Source organism: Stegostoma tigrinum, chromosome 34, assembly GCF_030684315.1.
Source record: "Stegostoma tigrinum isolate sSteTig4 chromosome 34, sSteTig4.hap1, whole genome shotgun sequence".
Lineage (NCBI taxonomy): Eukaryota > Metazoa > Chordata > Chondrichthyes > Orectolobiformes > Stegostomatidae > Stegostoma > Stegostoma tigrinum.
The window spans coordinates 24051421-24071319 of NC_081387.1; the positions used below are offsets into that span (position 1 = coordinate 24051421).

Below are 19899 nucleotides of genomic sequence, written 5' to 3' on the forward strand. Positions count from 1 at the left end.
TCGAGGCTGTGAGTGAGAGGTCACTTTACGTGATGAAGTTGTGGACGGTTTGGGTGATGATGGTCTGGTCCTTGGGATGGAGTCATGATCAAGGGGGCGATAGGAGGAGGGGTCAGAGAGCTGGCGTCTGGGCTTGGTGATATAGATGTCAGTGCGCCATACGACAACTGTGCCTCCCTTGTCCACGGGTTTTATGGTGAGTTTGGGATGGGAGTGGTGGGCGCGGAGGGCTGTGGAGGAAGAGGGTGGAGAGGTTGAGGCGATAGATGTCTCGATGACAGTTAGAGATGAAGAGATCAAGGGAAGTTAGGAGGCCTTGGGGTGGTCTCCAGGAGGAGGAGCTGTGATGGGGGGGGTTGGAGAAGGGGTCAGTAGATGGAGGGTTAGGCTCACGGTTAAAGAAATAAGCTCGGAGATGGAGGCGGCGAGAAAACTGGTGGTTGTCTTCAGTCCATAAAGCAATGTTCACAGGACTCATACAAGGTCATGCAGCTTGTCAAGTGTCACTGTTTATTTTTCCATCCTATACAATCTATTTTCTCATGTAGCTCTGGAATATCATGATGAATTTCCAGCCCTTTGGCCCATCCTATACAACCTTTCTCTGTAAAATAAGCCTATTTCACAGGATTAAGTCAATTGAACCTTCTCTGAATTGCTTCTTTCACAATTATATCATTTTTTTCAAATAAGGAGAACTCAAGTGCACACAGACTGCACATGTGATCTCAATATGCTCCTGTCCAGCTGAATTAAAACGTCCATTCCAATTGCACTGAACAACAACATTCTATCTTTTTAATCACTTGCTGTACCAGCAGCACAATTTTATTTTTCCCAGCACTGCTGATTGCTGTCACTCGATGGTATATTGCTTTATTTTTCATTCTCCTCCAAATCAACTCATTGGAATTTTCCTGGGAAGCAGAGGTCTTATGGAACATTAGTAGTGTCCCTGCCCCTGGTTCAAGTTGCACCTGCAGAATTGATGGTTAAGGAAGTTGTGCTCATAATTCGGCCAAACAGGTTGAGGATCGGCTTGCAAATCCTTCTAACATTTACCGGCAGCTAGGTGTATGAAAGCAGGAGAGATTCAAAGACGTGGAACTGGAGTCTCTAGCATTACTACCTACAGCTGCAGTCTGTAATGTGATTGTAAAAGTAATAATCACATTCAATGGCAGTACAAACTCAGCAGGTCTGGCAGCATTTGTTGAGAGAGAAACAGAGTTAACATCTTGAGTCTAGAATGACTGTTTCAGAACTGAAAGGGGCTGGGAAATTGCGTATTTTGTGTTACTGTCAGAGGGGGAGGATGAGCAAGTGGAACAAACTGTGAGAGGTCCCGAAGCAAAACACAAAGGGCGATATGGAAATGTAAATAGGTTTAAATGTTCAGTGTGCAAAGGATAAATGTATGTTTGCTCTGTGAAAGCAAAGCCAACTAGACATGACCAAGACAGGCCTGGGGGCTTGGGGGGCAGTGGTTGGAGAAGTTGTAATTAAAACACAGGACAAGAGGTTATGCTCTGAAGTTGTGGGACTCAATATTGAGTTCTCGAGGCTGTAAAGTGCCTCAGTGGGAAATGCGAGGTTGTGCCACCAGCTTGTGTTGAACACTGCATCAGGCTACCCCACTTTTCCATCATTCCTAACACTTCCTTACACTCACCCATGGTGCCTTCCCATGGAAATGCAGAAGGTGTAAAATTGTTCCTTTCCTTTCCTCCTCCCTCTCAAAGAATCAGTGTCTCTGTGGAAGCTGCTGGAAATGAGGTCTGTACAGACCCTAGTTCTTAGTTGATGGAACAGGCCCAGAAACAGCTCCAAAGCATTATGGGAGGGAGGTGAACCGCCTAGGTTCCTGAGAAATATCTTCGAGCCTTTTCCACTTCACCACTTCCCACTGAGATCTGTCAAATCCAAGCCTGGTGCTGGGATCTCCATTGAAGCCTGAGTACCACCCAGGGAACAGGAGCTCGAGGTGTTAGACTGGGTGCATGGGGAATATTGAATATTTTTCCTCACAGGCACAGGAATATTACTGTAAGGGGAGGCTTGAGAGGCCAACTCCATAAATATGTTGCCCGTTTTGTATCTGGCTGAGTCTGTTGCCCGAGCATCTTGTTGAGCCGTTCCAGAGGATTAACACTTCCAATCAACATTTTAATAGCTTCAGCAAAACTACAGGATAGAGAGGAAGAGCAGAGGTCGGTGATGGGATTCACGCGTTGTGGGGTGTGGATGTGGTGGTGGAACATTGGTCTTAGCCTTGAACTCGACCTTGGGGATGAATTCTCTCTCACATCCTGGTGGGGGGTAGGATTTACTGTCATCTGTCTGTTGTCTGGCCGATGTTGTGGACTCAGAGACAGGAGAGTAGGAAAACACCTGTAGATGCTCCTGAAGGGACTGGATAAGGTGAATGGAGCAGATTCACAAGTGGAGTCTTGTTCACAGGAGATAACATCAACTTAAGGGTGTAAAGTGCTTTAATGTTTTCTGTGGCCATTATGCTGCATTGGAAGATTGGGCTTTGTTTATTGTGTCTGATATTTCTCCTTGTATTAAAATGTAACCTGTTGTGATGTCGACCAATATCCTCAGCTCCAAACCAGGAGGTAGGAAGATGGAGTTCTGATGGGAGAAGGATTCGGACTGAAGACATCATTGTCTCTTCAGCAGTCTGTGATGCTTACAAGCTGACTTGCTTCCACACTAAAAGTGAGCTCTCGGGTGATTGAAGCCCCCATTGCATGACTTGTGGTGGTGGAACAGGTGGTGTTTGGGGTAATGGGAGGTTGCCATGTGCCCCTTTTTCAGTTGATGCTTGTCTTCAGCTTGCTGTTTTTGAAGACATTCCAAGGACGCAGATCCATCCCGGATGCTCTCCCTTCACTTCGATGTTTCAAGGTTTCCCTGGTGTTGATCAGAACGTTGCACAACTTTTCAGTGAGGCTTTGTGAGTGCATTTGAAGCGTTTCCTTAGCCCAAGGCCTCATCATTGATTATGATAACCTGGGGCAGTGTGGGATTAGGGCAGGGGAGGTTGGTAGAGAAATTTTGTCTTTCACATATTCGGTGATCGGTTGATGTTCTTGCATGCCTCAGTCAAAGTACTGATGATATCTTGTGGTTTAGCCTCTGAGTGCACCCAAGCAGAGCACCATACTGTCATCTCCAAGACAGGCCAAAATGTCCTTTGATCTGGCATCCAGGTAGCAGAGTTTCAATAGGGTTCCATTTAAACGGAAAATTAGGTTCATTCCAGTCGGATCTTGTTGAAGACAAGGTACAGCATTCCGTCAAGGAAGATGGAGAAGGGTAACAATGAGATTACATAGACCTGCCTGTCCACAGACCGAATTGGATTCCTGCTGAGTGTAACAAGGGCACATACAGAAGTATATCAGAGCCTGTCACTGAAGCAGGGACTAACTACCAGATCTGTTGGCCATGCAATAGAACTAGAGCCTGCCCTCTCAGGGATGTGTGAACAGTGTCTTCATGCCCTCCCAGGATCCAGCAATCACTCCCATAATGGCCTGTTCCTGGAGACTGACCCCTATTGGGAGCAGGATGTAATCACATAGAGGTGGTCCTATGTCACCAGGAGACTGTGAAAAGCCCACTTGGATGACCTGGTTTAAGGTTTTTGTGATGATACTGTGCCTTTAAGATATGTGTTCTGTCCTGTTTCTCGTTGTCACAATGGTGCCAGAATGTCTCCTTCAGCAATTAGTTAACAGAGATAACAAAGTGTGGAGCTGGATGAACACAGCAGGCCAAGCAGCATCTTAGGAGCACAAAAACTGGCGTTTTGGGCCTAGGCTCCTAAGATGCTGCTTGGCCTGCTGTGTTCATCCAGCTCCACATTTTGTTATCTCAAATTCTCCAGGATCTGCAGTTCCCATTATCTCTGATACAATTAGATATCAGCTTTGAGTTGTCCCTGGGTGCTTTCTTTAAAAGCAGGACAAAGGAATCTTGGATAGTAAGAACTGCCCTTGCGGGAGTCAGATATAACACAGTATGATGCTAGAGGAACACAGCAGGCCAGGCAGCATCAGAAGAGCAGGGAAGTTGACGTTTTGGGTCTGGAGTTGAGGAGGTTTTGCTAGTTGCTGAAGCTGAAAGCATGATTTCTTTGCTGCTAGAGTGAACTCTCAGATAAATTGCTTCCTTCAGCGATTCTCTGTACTGGAGAAAGATAGCATGTGAGAATAAAATTGTGTTGCTGAATTGTCATTGTCAGTGGTGTATGTATGGGATGCTGTCTACATTGAAATAGTTGATGATTAGCAGTTAAAAAGTACATTCTTGTGAAGTATTTCAATAGAAGAAAGTTACGCCAATTCTTCTTTTCATCGTCCCCAAGGACTCCCCCCACACCCACACCACCACACACGCACACACATGCAAAACTGTAATGGTTAGTTGTAAACAGGGCCTCACAAAGCAACTACCGTTGTCAATTATAGCTGCAAGTTAATGAAGAGTTGTCGATAAAGTGGAAATAGAACCCATCATTCCGATTTGTATTTCTGATACCCAAATATGGGATAAGGACTTTAGAGGGCAGTGAGACATGTGGTTTCTCTCTCAGGCCTGCTGCAGTGCTCCAGCAAAACTAAGAGCAGCATCTCATCCTCCAAATGTGGACGCTGCAACCTTCGGGCTTAATACTGAGTTTAATCATTTTAGGGCCTGAATACCTTCTCCCATGTCCTTTATCCACTCCACACCTCAGGCCCGGTCATGACATGGGCTGCATCCAGCACAGCAACTCATTTTCATTGACTTATTGTCCCCATTATCAACTATCCTTTGTCTGCCTAACTCTCTCTCTTTCTCTGGGCTCACTCCTACTCCGCTCACATCATCAGTATAAATAACACCTTTTCCTAGCTCTTATGAATTCTGAAGAGGGGTCACTGGACCCTCAACGTTAATTCTGCTTTTTCTTTATACATGCTGCCAACCCTGCTAAAAGTGTTTCTAGCAATTTCTGACTTTATTTAAGAGTCCAGCACAAGGGCAGCTCAGATTTTGTGCTCAGCAGATATGAAATTTTAAACAATAACTTTCAGACTTTACTGGGTGTTCATTTATAGGAGTGGACTCTGAGTTTCTGGCACGAGGTAAACTTGTCTTGGCTGCACAGAGCAGTCATGAGATCTAGTTCATCCATCACTCTTGTTCTGTCTTTCTGACCTCACAGGCTGCCCGTATCTCCCAGACAAACTACAAATACAAAGCAAAGAATTACAGATAGTGGGAATGTGAAACAGAATTTAAGTGGCAATGCAGAATTTCTCCAGAGTGACTTGGTGTGTGAGTGCAGAAGTGGGAAGTCCAAACTCATGTTTACTTCTGAAATAGTAGGAACTGCAGATGCTAGAGAATTTGAGAATTTTTTTCTTCAGAAAAACTGAGCAAGGGTCCAGACCTGAGACATCAGCTTTCTGCTCCTCTGATGCTGCTTGGCCTGCTGATTTCATCCAGCTCTACACCTTGTTGTCTCATGTTTACTTCCCCTCCTTTTCTCTGATGCAGTTCTCTTTCAGTTGTGAAGAAAGCCCCTGCCTGAATTGTCTGATCAGACTAGTGTTGCAATATTTTCTGTTTGTGGTTTTGCCTCCAGGCCCAAGTCTGGGGTTTGAGACTGCACTATCAAACTGGACTGATCTTTGTACAGCTCACCATCACCATTGCCTGGCTTAAACTGGAACTACAATGAACTGCCTGTGAAAGAGCTTGAACACGCCCTTAATCTATCCAATTCCCTGGGCTCAATTTTCATCAAGCAGGCACCAAACAGGTATTAGCAGATCATCTGCGTGTTTTACACAAAGCACAGCAGGAAAAGAATAAATTCTGAAATTTACAACCAAGATTTTCAAACTGCCTGATTCATTGTACAAAACTATTGTTGTGCTTTACTTGTCACAACACTTGTTTTATTCACAGACTGATTGAGATTTCAGAAAGTATAATCTGCAAATTCAATGAAACATGTAGTGACAATTTGTTGTTAATGGTGGTTTCTAATCCATGACCACTAACTTTAACTCTACTCCCAGGCTAAGGTCTTTGGGAGGTCAGGATGCTGTGCCCCTGAAGACCTGCTCCTTTTCTGGATTAGGATCCCAACCGGAACAGATTCTCAGAAAGAGAAATTCTGAAGAAAGGATAAAGTTTTTCAGTGAATTTATTCCCATTGAAGGTGTGGAGATGGGACTTGGTGTCCACATTGTAAAATGAAACTGTCCCAGACTCATAACTGAGATAAATGCCTACTTTCCCAGGGATCTGACCAGCAGGGAGATGAGATCGAATTGTCAAGTTTACATAAAACTGACTCCCAAAACGCCAAATGGTCCAGAATTCATTCTCTGGGATCAGGTTGACTCCTTTCTCTCTCTCCACAGACTCAGAAGCTACAGCTAGCATCCAACCTCGATTCCCCGCCACCTCCACCTCCCAGTAATGTCTTCCCAATGTGAATCCTTCTGATCCCAGCGCACAGGGACAGTCTGTAAACCTCTTCTTGGTGTCAGGGAGACTCCTCTGGGTACGGGCCCATCTCAAATTCTTCAGATCCTTGGACACCTCAAGCTCTGAAATCATTGTTTCAGCATCTACGATCACCAAAACTGGGGAGTAAGAAACAGAGATTTAGAGACAGTCACTGATGATCAGAGAGAGTGCATATGTGTGTAGTGTAGACGTGTGTGGGAGGGGTGGTGCAATATGTGTAGAGAGAAAATGTATGTGGAGCCAGTAATGTATGTGTGAGGGTGTGTTTGTGTTGAGAGGGTGCTGTACCAATTGGATTCCTCCACCTGAACTATACTGGAACTGTCCAGGTGAAATCATCTGCCTAGGTCTGTGGAAAGGCTCTTTATCTAATTAGTTGAGTGGGAAGAGAATTCTCATCAGGGAGAACCTGAGTTAAAAAGAATGGACAAAGCAACAGCGTAGGGCATTGATTAAGGTCATTAAGAGAGTGACCTGAAAGGGCAGAGTTGACAAACACAAAAATGTACATGAAAATGACAGCAGATTAGGAGCGAAATGGAAAAGAAGACGGTATTATGGACTGTATCTGACTGCACATATTATTTATAATGAGAGGTTGGCAAATCTAAAGAGCTAATCGTTGACTTTAGAAAGAAAGCAGAACGCACTCCCATCTACATCAATGGAACTGACATTAAGAGTGTGAAGAGCATCAAGTTCCTTGGAGTGATGATAACAATCTGTCCTGGAATTCCGACGTCGAGGCTACAGTCAAGAAGGCACAACAATGCCTCTCCTTCCTCAGGCAGTTCAGGAAATTTTGCATGTCCATAAAGTCCCTCTCTGACTTCTACAGATGCACCATTGAAAGCATACTGCTCGGGTGTTTCCTTGCCTGGTACGGCAACTGCTCCACCCAAGACCGTAAGAAACTACAGAAGGTGGTGTGCACAGCCCAGACCATCACAGAAGCCAACCTTCCATCCATGGACTCCATTTACACAGCTCCCTGCTTCGGAAAGGTGACCAACCTGTCATGACCTCCTATAACCTCTTCTGTCAGGCAGAAGATACAGAAGCTTGAATGCATGCATGAGCAGGTTCAGAAACAGCTTTTTCCAGGCTGTTATCAGACTGATGAATGGTCTCTCTAGCCTCAAATAATACTGACCTTATCAGTGTTGATCTCACCTTGCACACACCCTGTGTAATGTAACCTGTATGCCTCTGCCTCAGTCTTTTTGACCTGTACATCATTTGCGAACTATGACATGCCTGTACTGCTTGTAAACAAAGCTTCTCACTATATTTCGGTGGAGTTGAAAATCGATCAATCTATCAATCAATTGACATTAAAAACAATTAAATGAATATGATATGATTGTCATTTCACAGAAATGGTTATGTGTGATCATTTCTGGGAGCTGATTATTCTCAATATATTTGAGATTTTAGTTGGATGGGAAGAAAGGAAAAGGAGGTAAGGTTAATAAGCAATAATAAGCTGTTAGTAAGCAATGTTTCAGTACAATAGTGAGTCATGATCTCTGTTCAGAGGATCAAATGTAGATGAGTTTGTGTGGACATGAGAAATAGTTAAGGAACAAAAGTTTCTGGGTATGATTTATAGAACCCCTGAAAGTAGCTGCACCATCAATACAGCATAAACCTGGAGATCATGGGGATTGTAAAACAGATAGTAATTGAGGAAAATATTATTCTTAATATTGATTAACTAAATGAAACTGATACAGGTAACAAAGAACATGAGTCCTTGAGTAGATTCTGGACAGTTTCTTACGAAACCATGTTCTTGAACAAACATTGAACAAGCTATGTTTCAAACTGTGCATTTAAACAGGATTAATCAGTGACATGTCATGAAGGGTCCTTTCGATATGAATGTTCATAAAAATTGACCTTCACATTCATTTTAAGCATGGGAAATGTGGATCTGAAAATTGATTCTTAAACTTAAGTAATAGCAATTTCAAAGGTCTAAGGACAAAATTGGCTGAAGTGGAATGTACAGAGAGGTTTGACACTAAGATAGCAAAGGACCAGACATCTAAGGAAATATTTCAAAACCATGAACCTGCCAGAACATGTTGAAAAGTTAAAATTATCACAGTCCTAGCAGACCAGAGGACAGCTCTTTCATTAGCTGGAAACAACTGGTGACAGTTTAACTTAGAGTTCATTACACCCTAGGAGTGAGGAGCGGTTGAGAAGGAGGGACCTTCAAAGTAACCTTAGCCAGCATACAAATTAACCTGCACTGTAGGCATCACTCTGTGTTGCAAATAAGCCATCCAGCCAACCGAGCTAACCAACATGTTGGGAGTACATATAAAATACTAGGAGGAACATTGAAGAGGAGTAGACTAAAAGAATAAAGTAGGTTATCCAAACACTGTATTAGCATTTGTAAGCCTCACCTCAGCTGAAGTACTGTGTTCATTTCTGGGCGCCAATAATGTCCCATGATGACAGCCTTTGGTGAAAAACGTAGACCAAGAAAGTGTGGTTGTTCTCCTCAACCAGTAAAGGTTAAGAGGAGATTTGTTTAAGGTTTGTAAAATCATGAAGGCTTTTGATGGAATAAATCAGCGAAACTATTTCTGGGCTTAGAAATGTTGCTAACCAGAAAACACTCATTGTAGGTGATTGGCAGAAAATCCACAAGTGATATGAGGAAACATTTATGTATTTTACACAGTGAATTGTTGTGATCTGGGATGCACTGCTTGAAAAGGGAGTGGGATGGATTCAATAGGAACAGTCTGCAAGACACTTGAATTAAACCTTTGATGGGAAATGTTTATAGCTCTTTGAAGAAATGGCAGGGAAGTTGAATTAATGGGATTGTGGACCAAAAGAGTTAGCACAGGCCCAATAAGCCACCTGCACTACCATGATCTTTGTTTATAAAAGTGGACAGTTTGTTAAGGATGCTTGTTCATTTATCCTCAAATATTTTGATTTGAAATCCAAGACAATACCATCAAAATAAATAGAGCCATTGATAAGTCTCATTGATGTACACCCATGAATTTCTGAACAAATCATTTTTTTATTATTTTAAAAATATAAACTAGCCTGTAAGTAAGAGCCTGAACACATATAAAAGTAAGCTCAATTTTAAGGACATTATTAAAGATGCGCCAGGCTCATATTCTTATCATCACCTCAGAGAACAGCGGAAGAGAGTTGTGCTAACTTGGCATTGCGTCAAAACCTAGAGAAAAAATACTTAGCGACATAACTGGCATAGCGAATAGTAAGCAAATAGATGAAGGCGGAGTAGGAGAGAAAGTAAGGAAGTTCAAAATAGAGTTAACTTGCATATATTTAAACGCATGTAGCATAGTAAACAAGGTTGGGGAGTTACAGATGAAGATTAAAATGTGGAATTATGATGTTCTAGCTGTGACAAAGACCTAGATCAAGGAAGGGCAAGACTGGGTGTTAAGTATTCCTGTGTATAAATTGTTCAGGAAGGTTAGAAAAGGAGAAAAATATGGAGGTGTGACAGTATTGGTTAAGGAAGGGCATTGCCATGATGGATAAAGAAGATGTTTCAGAAGATTCAAGGACTGTCATTTTGGCTGGAGATAGAGAAAATAAAGGGTGCAATTGTGAAACTCTGTGCAGTCTATAGACCAACAATTAGTGGAAAGGATGTGGAGAAACATATCGACAGGGAAGTTACAGAAAATGCCAACATTGTAGCATAGGTATATGGAGGACTTCAATTATCCAAATATAGACTGGGATACTGATAGCGTAAAGGACATTGAAGGGCATATCTTCCTAAATTGTGTTCGGGAGAGGCTACATCCTGTATGTGTCCAGTCCAACAAGGAAGAGTGTTCTGTTGGACCTGGCAATTGGAAATGAGGGGTGCCAAGTGGATCAAAAGAAGGTGAAGAATATTTAGGAGAGAGTAATCATTGCATCATAAGATTCAGGTTGATGTTAGAGAATGATAGGAAACAATCTGGAGTAAGAAAATACATTGGTGGAGCTCTGAGCTCAATAGGACTAGATCAGGGGCTAGCAAGATTGATTGGAATACAGGATTAGTGGGAAGATCACTTACTGCACAAGTGGTCACCCTCAAGAGCTTCTGGTTTTTGGTACAGTCAAGGTATATTCCTTCCAATGGAAAGGTAGGACAAACAAATCCAGGTTTTCCTGGCTGCCAAAGGAGGTAGTGATTAACTTTAGAAAGAAAACCCCTGTGCTTCTAATAGGTGTAAGTCAGAAAATACCATGGAGGATCAACAGGAGAACTGGCTGTAAAAGGTGGGGAGAAGTGATAAAGTAAAAAACAGAAGGAAGAACAATGATGAAAGACTAGTAGCTGGCATAAAGTGAAATCCCAAAGTCTTCCACAGGCATAGAAACAGAAAGACAGTGGTTAAAGGAGGAATAGCCGATCAGAGACTGAAAATGGGTTACATATGGATGCAGGGGCCATAGCTGATGTGTGAAGTGAATACTTTGCATCTATCTTCACAAAAGGGGATAATGCTACGCAGTCACGGTGACCAAGGAATAAACTCTCTCACTAGAAAGGGTCAAAAATAATAAGCAAAATGTCTTGGATACATTGTTGACACTTAAAGTTGACAGGGCACCGGGTCTGGATGAGATGCATCTGAGGATTTTGAAGGAAGTGAGGGTAGAAGGCGCTATCCATAATCTTTCCACATTCTCTGGACTATGGATAGGTGCCAGAAGTCTGAAGAACTGAAAACATATGACCTTGTTCAAATAAAATTATAAGAATAATCCCAACAATTACAGACCAATCGGTTTAATTTCTAGAAACAATTATTCTGGACAGAAGCAGTAATTACGGGGCGGCGGGGGGAAAGGTGGATTGATTAGGAAGAGTCAGCACACCTGTTAGCCAAGCTCAAGGACTGAGGCTCCTGCAGCAATTCTGCCTGGATCCCTCTACCTGCCTTAGTCGTAGTCACACACTCCTGTTCCTGACCACTGACCAAATTCCAAGTAGTTCATCTAAAAGGTGTGACTGCCTTCTGAAAAAGGCTTCCAGTTATCTCTCTCTGTTCCTGATCTGTCACAGTGTTTAAAGCTCACACTCCAGCTCCACAATTCTGAGCAACCAATATTTGCTACAGATGTGGTCACTGTGAACTGGTCCACCAGCTCCCGCATTATACAGGTACAACACACAATATGGCCCTGCATCTCTATTTTGTTTTCTTAGTTCATAATTTGTTTTATTTAAAAGATTCCAACTGAAGAATTAGTTTTTAACGTATAAATATTTCTTCTATTTGGCTTCAATCTAAAAGTGTAATAGATAGTCAAATTAGCTGCTATTACCGAAACGTGAATTTGCAGTTTACCTGTGAAGTCACTCATTGCTTTGTACTGCGACCCTGATCCTGGACATTAATTTATCCTGTTAAAATGATCTAAAAACAATAAAAATAACTCATCCTCTCTGCATCAAATCCTCACGCTTCTCCAAAATCCCCAAAATATACACTTTCTCAGGCTGTGTCTTATTCTGGATGTGATCTTCCTGACTATCCAAAGCCTACTGCTTAAATGTAACAAGACTTAAACAACACTACCTGCAATTTCCATTCACATCATGCATTTTAAGATCTCTAAGAAGAAAGAACCAAAACATCAAACCATGGCATCCAATGCCATCATCACCAGTAAATTCTTCCCTGTGTCAATATCTTGGAAATAACCATTCCCCAGAAACTGTGCTGGACTAGCCACAAAAATATTGTGGTTACAAAAGGTGGTTAGAGGGATAGTGGTCTTGGAGTGAGAAACAAACGTTCTGACTCATCAAAGCCAATCTATCATCTACAAGATACAAGTCAAGAGAGTAATGGAATACTACCCACTTCTCTGGATGAGTGCAACTCCACCAACACGCAAGAGGCTTGACAACTTCAAGCCTGCTTATCCGGCATCATGTTGGTAAAGGATTCACTCCCTCAACCACCTTGGAATTTTCACTCCCTCAACCACCAGTGCACAGTGGCAGCTGTCTGTACCATCCACAAAATGCACTGCGACAACTCAACAGAGCTCCTGAGGCAACAACTTCCAAACTCATGACTACTACCATCTAGAAAGACAAGGGCAGTAGATACATCACAATGCAACAACATGCAATTTCCCCTCCAAATCTCACACCATCCAGACTTGGAAATACATTGTTGTTCCTTCAGATTCACTGAGTTAAAATTCTGGAACACTCTTGCCTTAATGGCTTTGTAAATTATCTTCCTTCAATGCGTGAACATCATCCTGAGCTTTCTGCCAGTTGACATTTAAATTCTCCACACTGCTACTTTTCTAACTTTCCTGTCCCATCCTCCTGCAGCATTCCAGTGAGGCTCAAAGCAAGCTTGAGGAATAACACTTTGTCTATCGATTCAGTTCTTTACAGCCTTCTGGAATCAATGTTGAGCTGAACAACATTGGTTTGGAATGTCTTTGATTTGAGCTTTTTTATTTCCATTCTGTTTTACTTTTCCCACCACCACTTCTTTTGGCTTTTATCATTTAATCTCTCCTGCCATCGGGCCTCTCAGAAACCTTTCCTTCAAGCTTTCTCACCTTGTTCTCAACCAGGTTCTCTTATTTTCCATACGTTTTTAATGCTTCAGATCTGGTAATAGATCATTGACCTCAAATATTAATTCTGTTTGCTTCTCTACAAAAGCTGCCTGGGCTTGTTGAACATTTCCAGCAATTTTTGTTTAGTTCAGATTTCCTACAGCTGCAATATTTTACTCGTGGTAGTATAACAACCTGGTTGTGATCGTAGTTGTATTGCCAAGTTTCCCAGGCCCGAATCAAGGAGCTGCCTCTGTTCTCACTCAACCCTGACAGCGTGCACTGGAGAATAGAGCCCAGGCACCTTTAACTTAGCCACAGTCATGATAATACATATGAACATTGGCTTTCTTCATTGAAGCAAACTAATTTCTTCAATGTTGAGTAGAAAATACTGATCAAGAATGAAATGCTTCCATCTGGTCCATGGAAAGAAACAATATTTGATATATGGCCACATGAGGAGCTGGTTATTCAATGTGCTACACGACAGTAAAAACTCCACCATATTACTCTCCAGATACATGAAAGATGTTTCATCAGGCTCATTGAGAGGATAGACTTTGCTGACACTTTTAGGAAATGGAGGGATTGTGATCCAGTTCTAGCTGACCATGTCCAGAGTGAGAAGCCACTGACTTTACCTCACCCCCACCCCCCACCACTCCACCTCTCCCAACATGCAGACAAAGCTTCATTCACAGGTTCCCTGTTGTGGATATGAGGGTGACACACAAGCTGGAGATGTATCAGGAGGATGAGGATTGGAGACAAGGAAAAGTTCAACAGTTGGGGTTTCCACTTAGTGAAGTTTGTAAAGTATGAATGGATTCTGGAAATATAAATTTACCTACAATTTCCTGCGCTGTTGATATTTTGCAATTTGGCAGTTTCAGCTGACCAGTTGATGATGAGGATTTTTGAGAAAGTCCGTCAGGTACCTGAACAAGAACTTAATTCCTTTCATTGATGTTTTTAGCCGTGTCCTTGTGGGGCCATTGTCCGTTTGCAGGTAGAATATCAAAGGTACATAAAGTGACCTGGCATCAGGAGCTGCTGAGAACCATCCTGTGCCATTGCTACCAACCCAGGCACCCACTGAGTGATGTGAACCGGAGGGGCACGTGATGAGTATCGGGTGGGAGTCGCTCTGACGTCCCAATCCCCAGAAACCCTCTTTTCATTGCTGACATATGTTCCTGAGTTCAAACATGACTGGGGCCTCAAAAGGTGTAAACAACCTATGCAGAGATGTCATTATTCAAGAGAGAGCTGATCTCTGTGTGGCCATTAGCTCTCAGTCGGCCGGGTTCCCGAAGTCCATCGTTTACTTGTGGCTTAGATGGCTTGATCCCAAAGAACCACATTGCCATTTCATGTCCCTGAGCGACACTTCATGCAAAAAGGCTTCTCTATAAGCGTTGAAGCAGGACTCTCACTGGTTCTCTAACCAACAGTCAAGACACCTCCATTAAGTACAGTCTTTTTGATACTTGAATGCATTTAAGATTATAAAATATAATTCAAAATAGAAAAACATGAGTTTTACCAGGGTTAATGACCTCCAGCATTTTGCTCCACACTGGGTATGGTAAAGGGCCTTGGAATTTTCCAACAGTCAGGCACCATCTGCTAGTGATAGCGCATTAACATCATCACTAGCCCTGTAAATATTAAACAGTTCATTATAAACTGACAATAAACTTTTTTCTGAGTAATTTCACCAATTTGCACTGAGTGTCAGTAACGTACATGACCTACCTCCTCTTTTGAGATGCTTCCTCCTGAAATAAACAAAACACCAAACTTAGTTGACAGCAACTGACTGTCTATATCCAGAAAGCAGCAATTACACTCACATTGTTACAAGCTGCTGAGAATTACCAATTCTGAATGCCGCAGAAATGGAATATAGAAAGGATGCTGCACTAAGCATATTGAAACACATAACCTAATACTAATGAAGAGATACAAGAACTGAGAGGATACAACTAAACAACAAATTCTATGATCCCAGCTGATGATAATACCAACCAAGTCAAACTCAAGAGAGAAACCCCTCTTGATCGTCTCTAACTTTGATTTCTTTTTTTTTGGGAGTCAGTTACTGAACATATTCATGAGAGTCAGACAGTATACATATATTAAATGAGTAAAAAAGAAATCAATATTACATTTGTTAATAAGATTGGAAACATTTAATTACAAGCATCAGAAAGGTATTCAAATTCACACTATTCCTGCTTTCCCAGCAATAACTTGACAAACATCAAAACCTCAATGAATATTTACCACTATGACCAGATCAAAGGTTCTTGCTCAGACTGGCACACCTCAAACAGGTTTTTCTATACACTCACTGGGATTTCTTTTTCTTCAGCGAGTATCTTTCCTGAGACACCTAAAGTATTTGATAACTAAACTCACTATGACTTTAACTTTAGAGCAAACTTGAGATCCTGAATGTATTGTTTACACTCTTTGGTACATGATGTCATTGATTCCCTTCTGATGATTTCTGTCTCTGGGTGTCCTGGATCCCCTTCATTAGACTACAGAACAGCTTTTTCCTGATTTCTCAGAGTGCACTAAACTACTAACACTCATCCTTTCACTTCAAGGTTTGTTAAATCCAGTTAAATGTCGATAAAGTTAGATGTTTTTCTTCTTTTTCATTAGTTTCTGGTCAACAGACTGCACCAAAAAAAGAAAATTGTGCCTTTTTTGTTACTTAGCTAACGAATTGGATTTTGTCCTAGAGCCCCCAAGACTTCTTTTTTCTCCAGCACTGTAGTGCTCTCTGTTCAGCAATACTGCTATCCCTTCTCCTTTCTTTCTTTTCCTATCTTTTCTGAAAATTGGAACCAAGAAATTTTCATACCAAGTCTTGCCCTTCCTTGATAACAAAGTGTGAAGTTGGATGAACACAGCAGGCCAAGCAGCATCTCAGGAGCACAAAAACTGATGTTTCGGACCTAGACAGATGAAGGGTCTAGGCCCAAAACGTCAGTTTTTGTGCTCCTGAGATGCTGCTTGGCCTGCTGTGTTCATCCAGCTCCACACTTTGTTATCTTGGATTCTCCAGCATCTGCAGTTCCCATTATCTTTGTCCTTCCTTGAGTCAGGTCTCTGTTATTGTCACGACATCAAAATTCCACATGGCAATTCCCCAGTCTTCTGAGACGGACTCCAGCCTGTAGTTCCCTCCTTTCATGTGTCGGGACAGGAGGGATCCTCCAATCACAGCCTTTCTGTTTCTATCTGATCCTCGAATCACAGCTTCACTCAATCCACCACTTCTCGAATCAGAGTTCACTCTCTTACTGATCATTAAATTACAAGCTCATACCATTCAATCAAAGACTTGCTGTATCTTGATGATCCACCAATCACAGCCTCACTCTAACTGGTTGATCCTCAAATCACAGCCTCATGCTGTGGAGCCGATCCTGGGAAACTATCACAGAACTATACCGATTGCTGTTGCATGTTCTGCAATCTGAGATGGAGGCAGTTCACCATCCTACCTCAGTGGCCAACCTGGTGTCAGCTTCTCTAAGTCATATGCTACTAGGTGCTTCCAAGGATCTACTGGGGACCTGTGTGGCATCTCACAACCCTCAATGCTTCAGCTAGTTTCTCTGTGAAATTCAAAATGTCAGCATCAGTCTGCAGCCCGGGTGGTGGGCTTTGATAACATAGCCGGTTTCCCCCAGGTGCACGTTGGTTACAGACTGTACGCATGCTGCATGGAGAGTGCCATGTCATAACATAGTAGAGTTTACTAACAGGGAAAGGTTCCATTCTATCAGTGTGCAAATTAAGTGTGATTATCAATACCACATCTACAAAGTTTGAACCAGATAACTTAGAAGTTGTCATGATGCTGATGTCTTTGAGATATAGACCTTAAAGTAAGCTTATAAGTTAATCACAATGAGAGCTTTGAGAAGGAGTGAACCCAAGGTAACAGGGTCTATTCTGAACAAAGAATCGTATAAATCAACATACAGGGAGTTCTGTAAAAAGAACAGCTGCAGATGTCTGTAAGAGACAGTTTGCTCTCATCTCTGCCTCAACTGCACTTTCCTGTCTGCTCCTCAGAATCCTTAACCCATTACTAATTAAAAATCTGTTATATCCTCCTTAACTGAACTCAATGTCCCAGTATGCCCTGTACACTGGGATAGTGAATTCCCCATATTCATGAACCTTAGAAAGAAGGAATATTTCCTCTGATTTAATCTGCTACCCTTATCGTAAAGCTATGATGTCTCATCCAGATTGCCCCACATTAAGAAATGTCTCCTGTACATCCACATTCTCAATCCCTTTTAGCATCTTAGTTACACTGTACTCTCAGTGGCTCCCACACAAAAACTGAATCCCAGTCATAAGGTGGGGCAAAAATCCCCATCAGTTTGTGGGCATGCCCTGGACTTAAACCCCTCGAAAAGCAAAAGTTGTGGAAATTATGTTGGATTAAGGTCACTGGGATTCCAAAAAAACATGGGCTGCAGCTGAGCCAGGAAGAGGCTGGCTGGGACAGACTGGCAAATATACAAGCCCAGGGGCAGGTGTCTGGACAGCGGTTAGCTTGCAGAAACTAAAGGAAGACTCCCATTCATGCCTCAGCTAAAAGCAATGCAAGTAAGTCCACAAGAAACAAACCACTTCAACAACTTCAGACCCTTTGGATCCTACACAGATATAAAGCCAATCAATTCCAAATCAGTGTTCAGGCACAAAGTTACTGAACATTCCACATCAATGTGCTACATGCAAACCTGTTTCAACGTGGATGACTAAAAAAAACCTTCACACCATTATGCAAACTGAACAGATACCCATCCGAGGAAATGCTTGATATTCCAAAACCATTCACCTCAATCGGAAAACCATTCACACCTACTCCAGTTCTCTGGAAACCCAATCAGCCCCGAGAGGACGAACAATAGCTGAACAGATTTGCGAGGCCATAACGGAGCGCACAGTCTATATAATAAAATGTGAGGCTGGATGAACACAGCAGACCAAGCAGCATCTCAGGAGCACAAAAGCTGACGTTTCGGGCCTAGACCCTTCATCAGAGAGGGGGATGGGGAGAGGGAACTGGAATAAATAGGGAGGGAGGGGGAGGCGGACCGAAGATGGAGAGTAAAGAAGATAGGTGGAGAGAGTGTAGGTGGGGAGGTAGGGAGGGGATAGGTCAGTCCAGGGAAGACGGACAGGTCAAGGAGGTGGGATGAGGTTAGTAGGTAGGAGATGGGGGTGCGGCTTGGGGTGGGAGGAAGGGATGGGTGAGAGGAAGAACCGGTTAGGGAGGCAGAGACAGTCTGTATAACTGCTGTCCCTGATCCGGGGGGGAGGAGAGAGAGAGCCATCCCCAAAACTACCGCCAGAAGAGGGATCCCAGACAGCTACTCTTTCGAGAACTATCTGCGCAGTTATCTCCCTGAAACCTACCGACACAGGGCTGTTCCCCAGGGGAACCAACGGCAACCAGTCACGACCAGCAGATCTGACGACCGACGACTTCCATACACCACTGACTTGACTGACAGGGCCTCTGACACATGCAAAAGCTGACGTTTCGGGCCTAGACCCTTCATCAGAAAAACCTTGGTTATCTCTGATTCTCCAGCATCTGCAGTTCCCATTACCTCTGATACAGCTGTATTTCAAAATTGTTTTTATCCCCAGTGGTGAGCCTATTTCCTCAAGATCCAAAGTATCCAACCTAGCTACCAGTGTGGGAAAGGTGGGTTGGTGACAGTGCAGGGCACCCCAAGGTCAGGAAGTCTGATTAAAATGTCTGTATTTGAAACTACTGTTTCGTTTTCTAGTAGTAATCAACCTGTGTTACATTTATAACTGATAGTGTCAGTTTCACTGTTTTGAATTTGCTTTTTTAACTCTTGTATTTTTATTCACTTTTTCTTTTATTTCCCTGTTTATTACTTCTATCTTCTTTTCTTGCGATATACTCACCTTTGCATTTAATAAACGCAAAAATTATTTGTCCTGAAACACTGGCCTACTGCCTTCTTCATTTCACATTCCTGAATTCCAGTGTCAGAAACAGGGATTTGGGGATAATTTGAACCACCTAAAAATCATCAGATTACTGATCGCAAACCGGAAACCCTACAGTTTCCCTAACATTCACTGTTGACCAAATACAATCCAGCTGATCGTAGCCATCAACTCCCAGATATTTCAAAATCAATTAAGCCCTACTTTAAATACTTCTAGTGATAGAGCCTCCACAATTCTCAACAATACATTAATGTTTGATGTTTCTTGTTCCAAATGTGTTATGTTAAACAGATATTCATATATGTCACTATTTTTCTCCCTTTCACTTATAATTCTAGTTTTCTCTTTTCCATTTCATGTTATATTCAATTACATTCCTGTCTTTTCAGTTCCATTTAATAGCTTCCTTAAATCCATCTCCTTTGCCTTAACTTTCATAGCTGTTTCTTTATCATTTTCTGCTCCACCTTATCTATTTCTGCCTTCTCTAGTTTCTTCATTCTCCACTTATGCTTAAGCTGCCTTAACTAGAATTGCATATTAGTTGATTCCACTGATTCACTTCCTGGAATATCTGGCTTCTCCCGTATTTCCTCCACAGTTTAATGTTCCATGGTATAGATGCCAAAGGAAGGATTGAAAGAGGGCAAGAGAGGAGGGGAAATGGCGTTTTTGATTAGGGATAGCATTACTCTGTACCTGGGAACATGTCCA

At 42.4% G+C, this 19899-nt stretch overlaps 1 pseudogene; it reads right to left on the reverse strand.

Annotated features, from left to right (window-relative positions):
- LOC132206246 (nuclear factor 7, brain-like) overlaps positions 1–19899 on the reverse strand; it is a 50965-nt pseudogene that overhangs the window by 11342 nt on the left and 19724 nt on the right.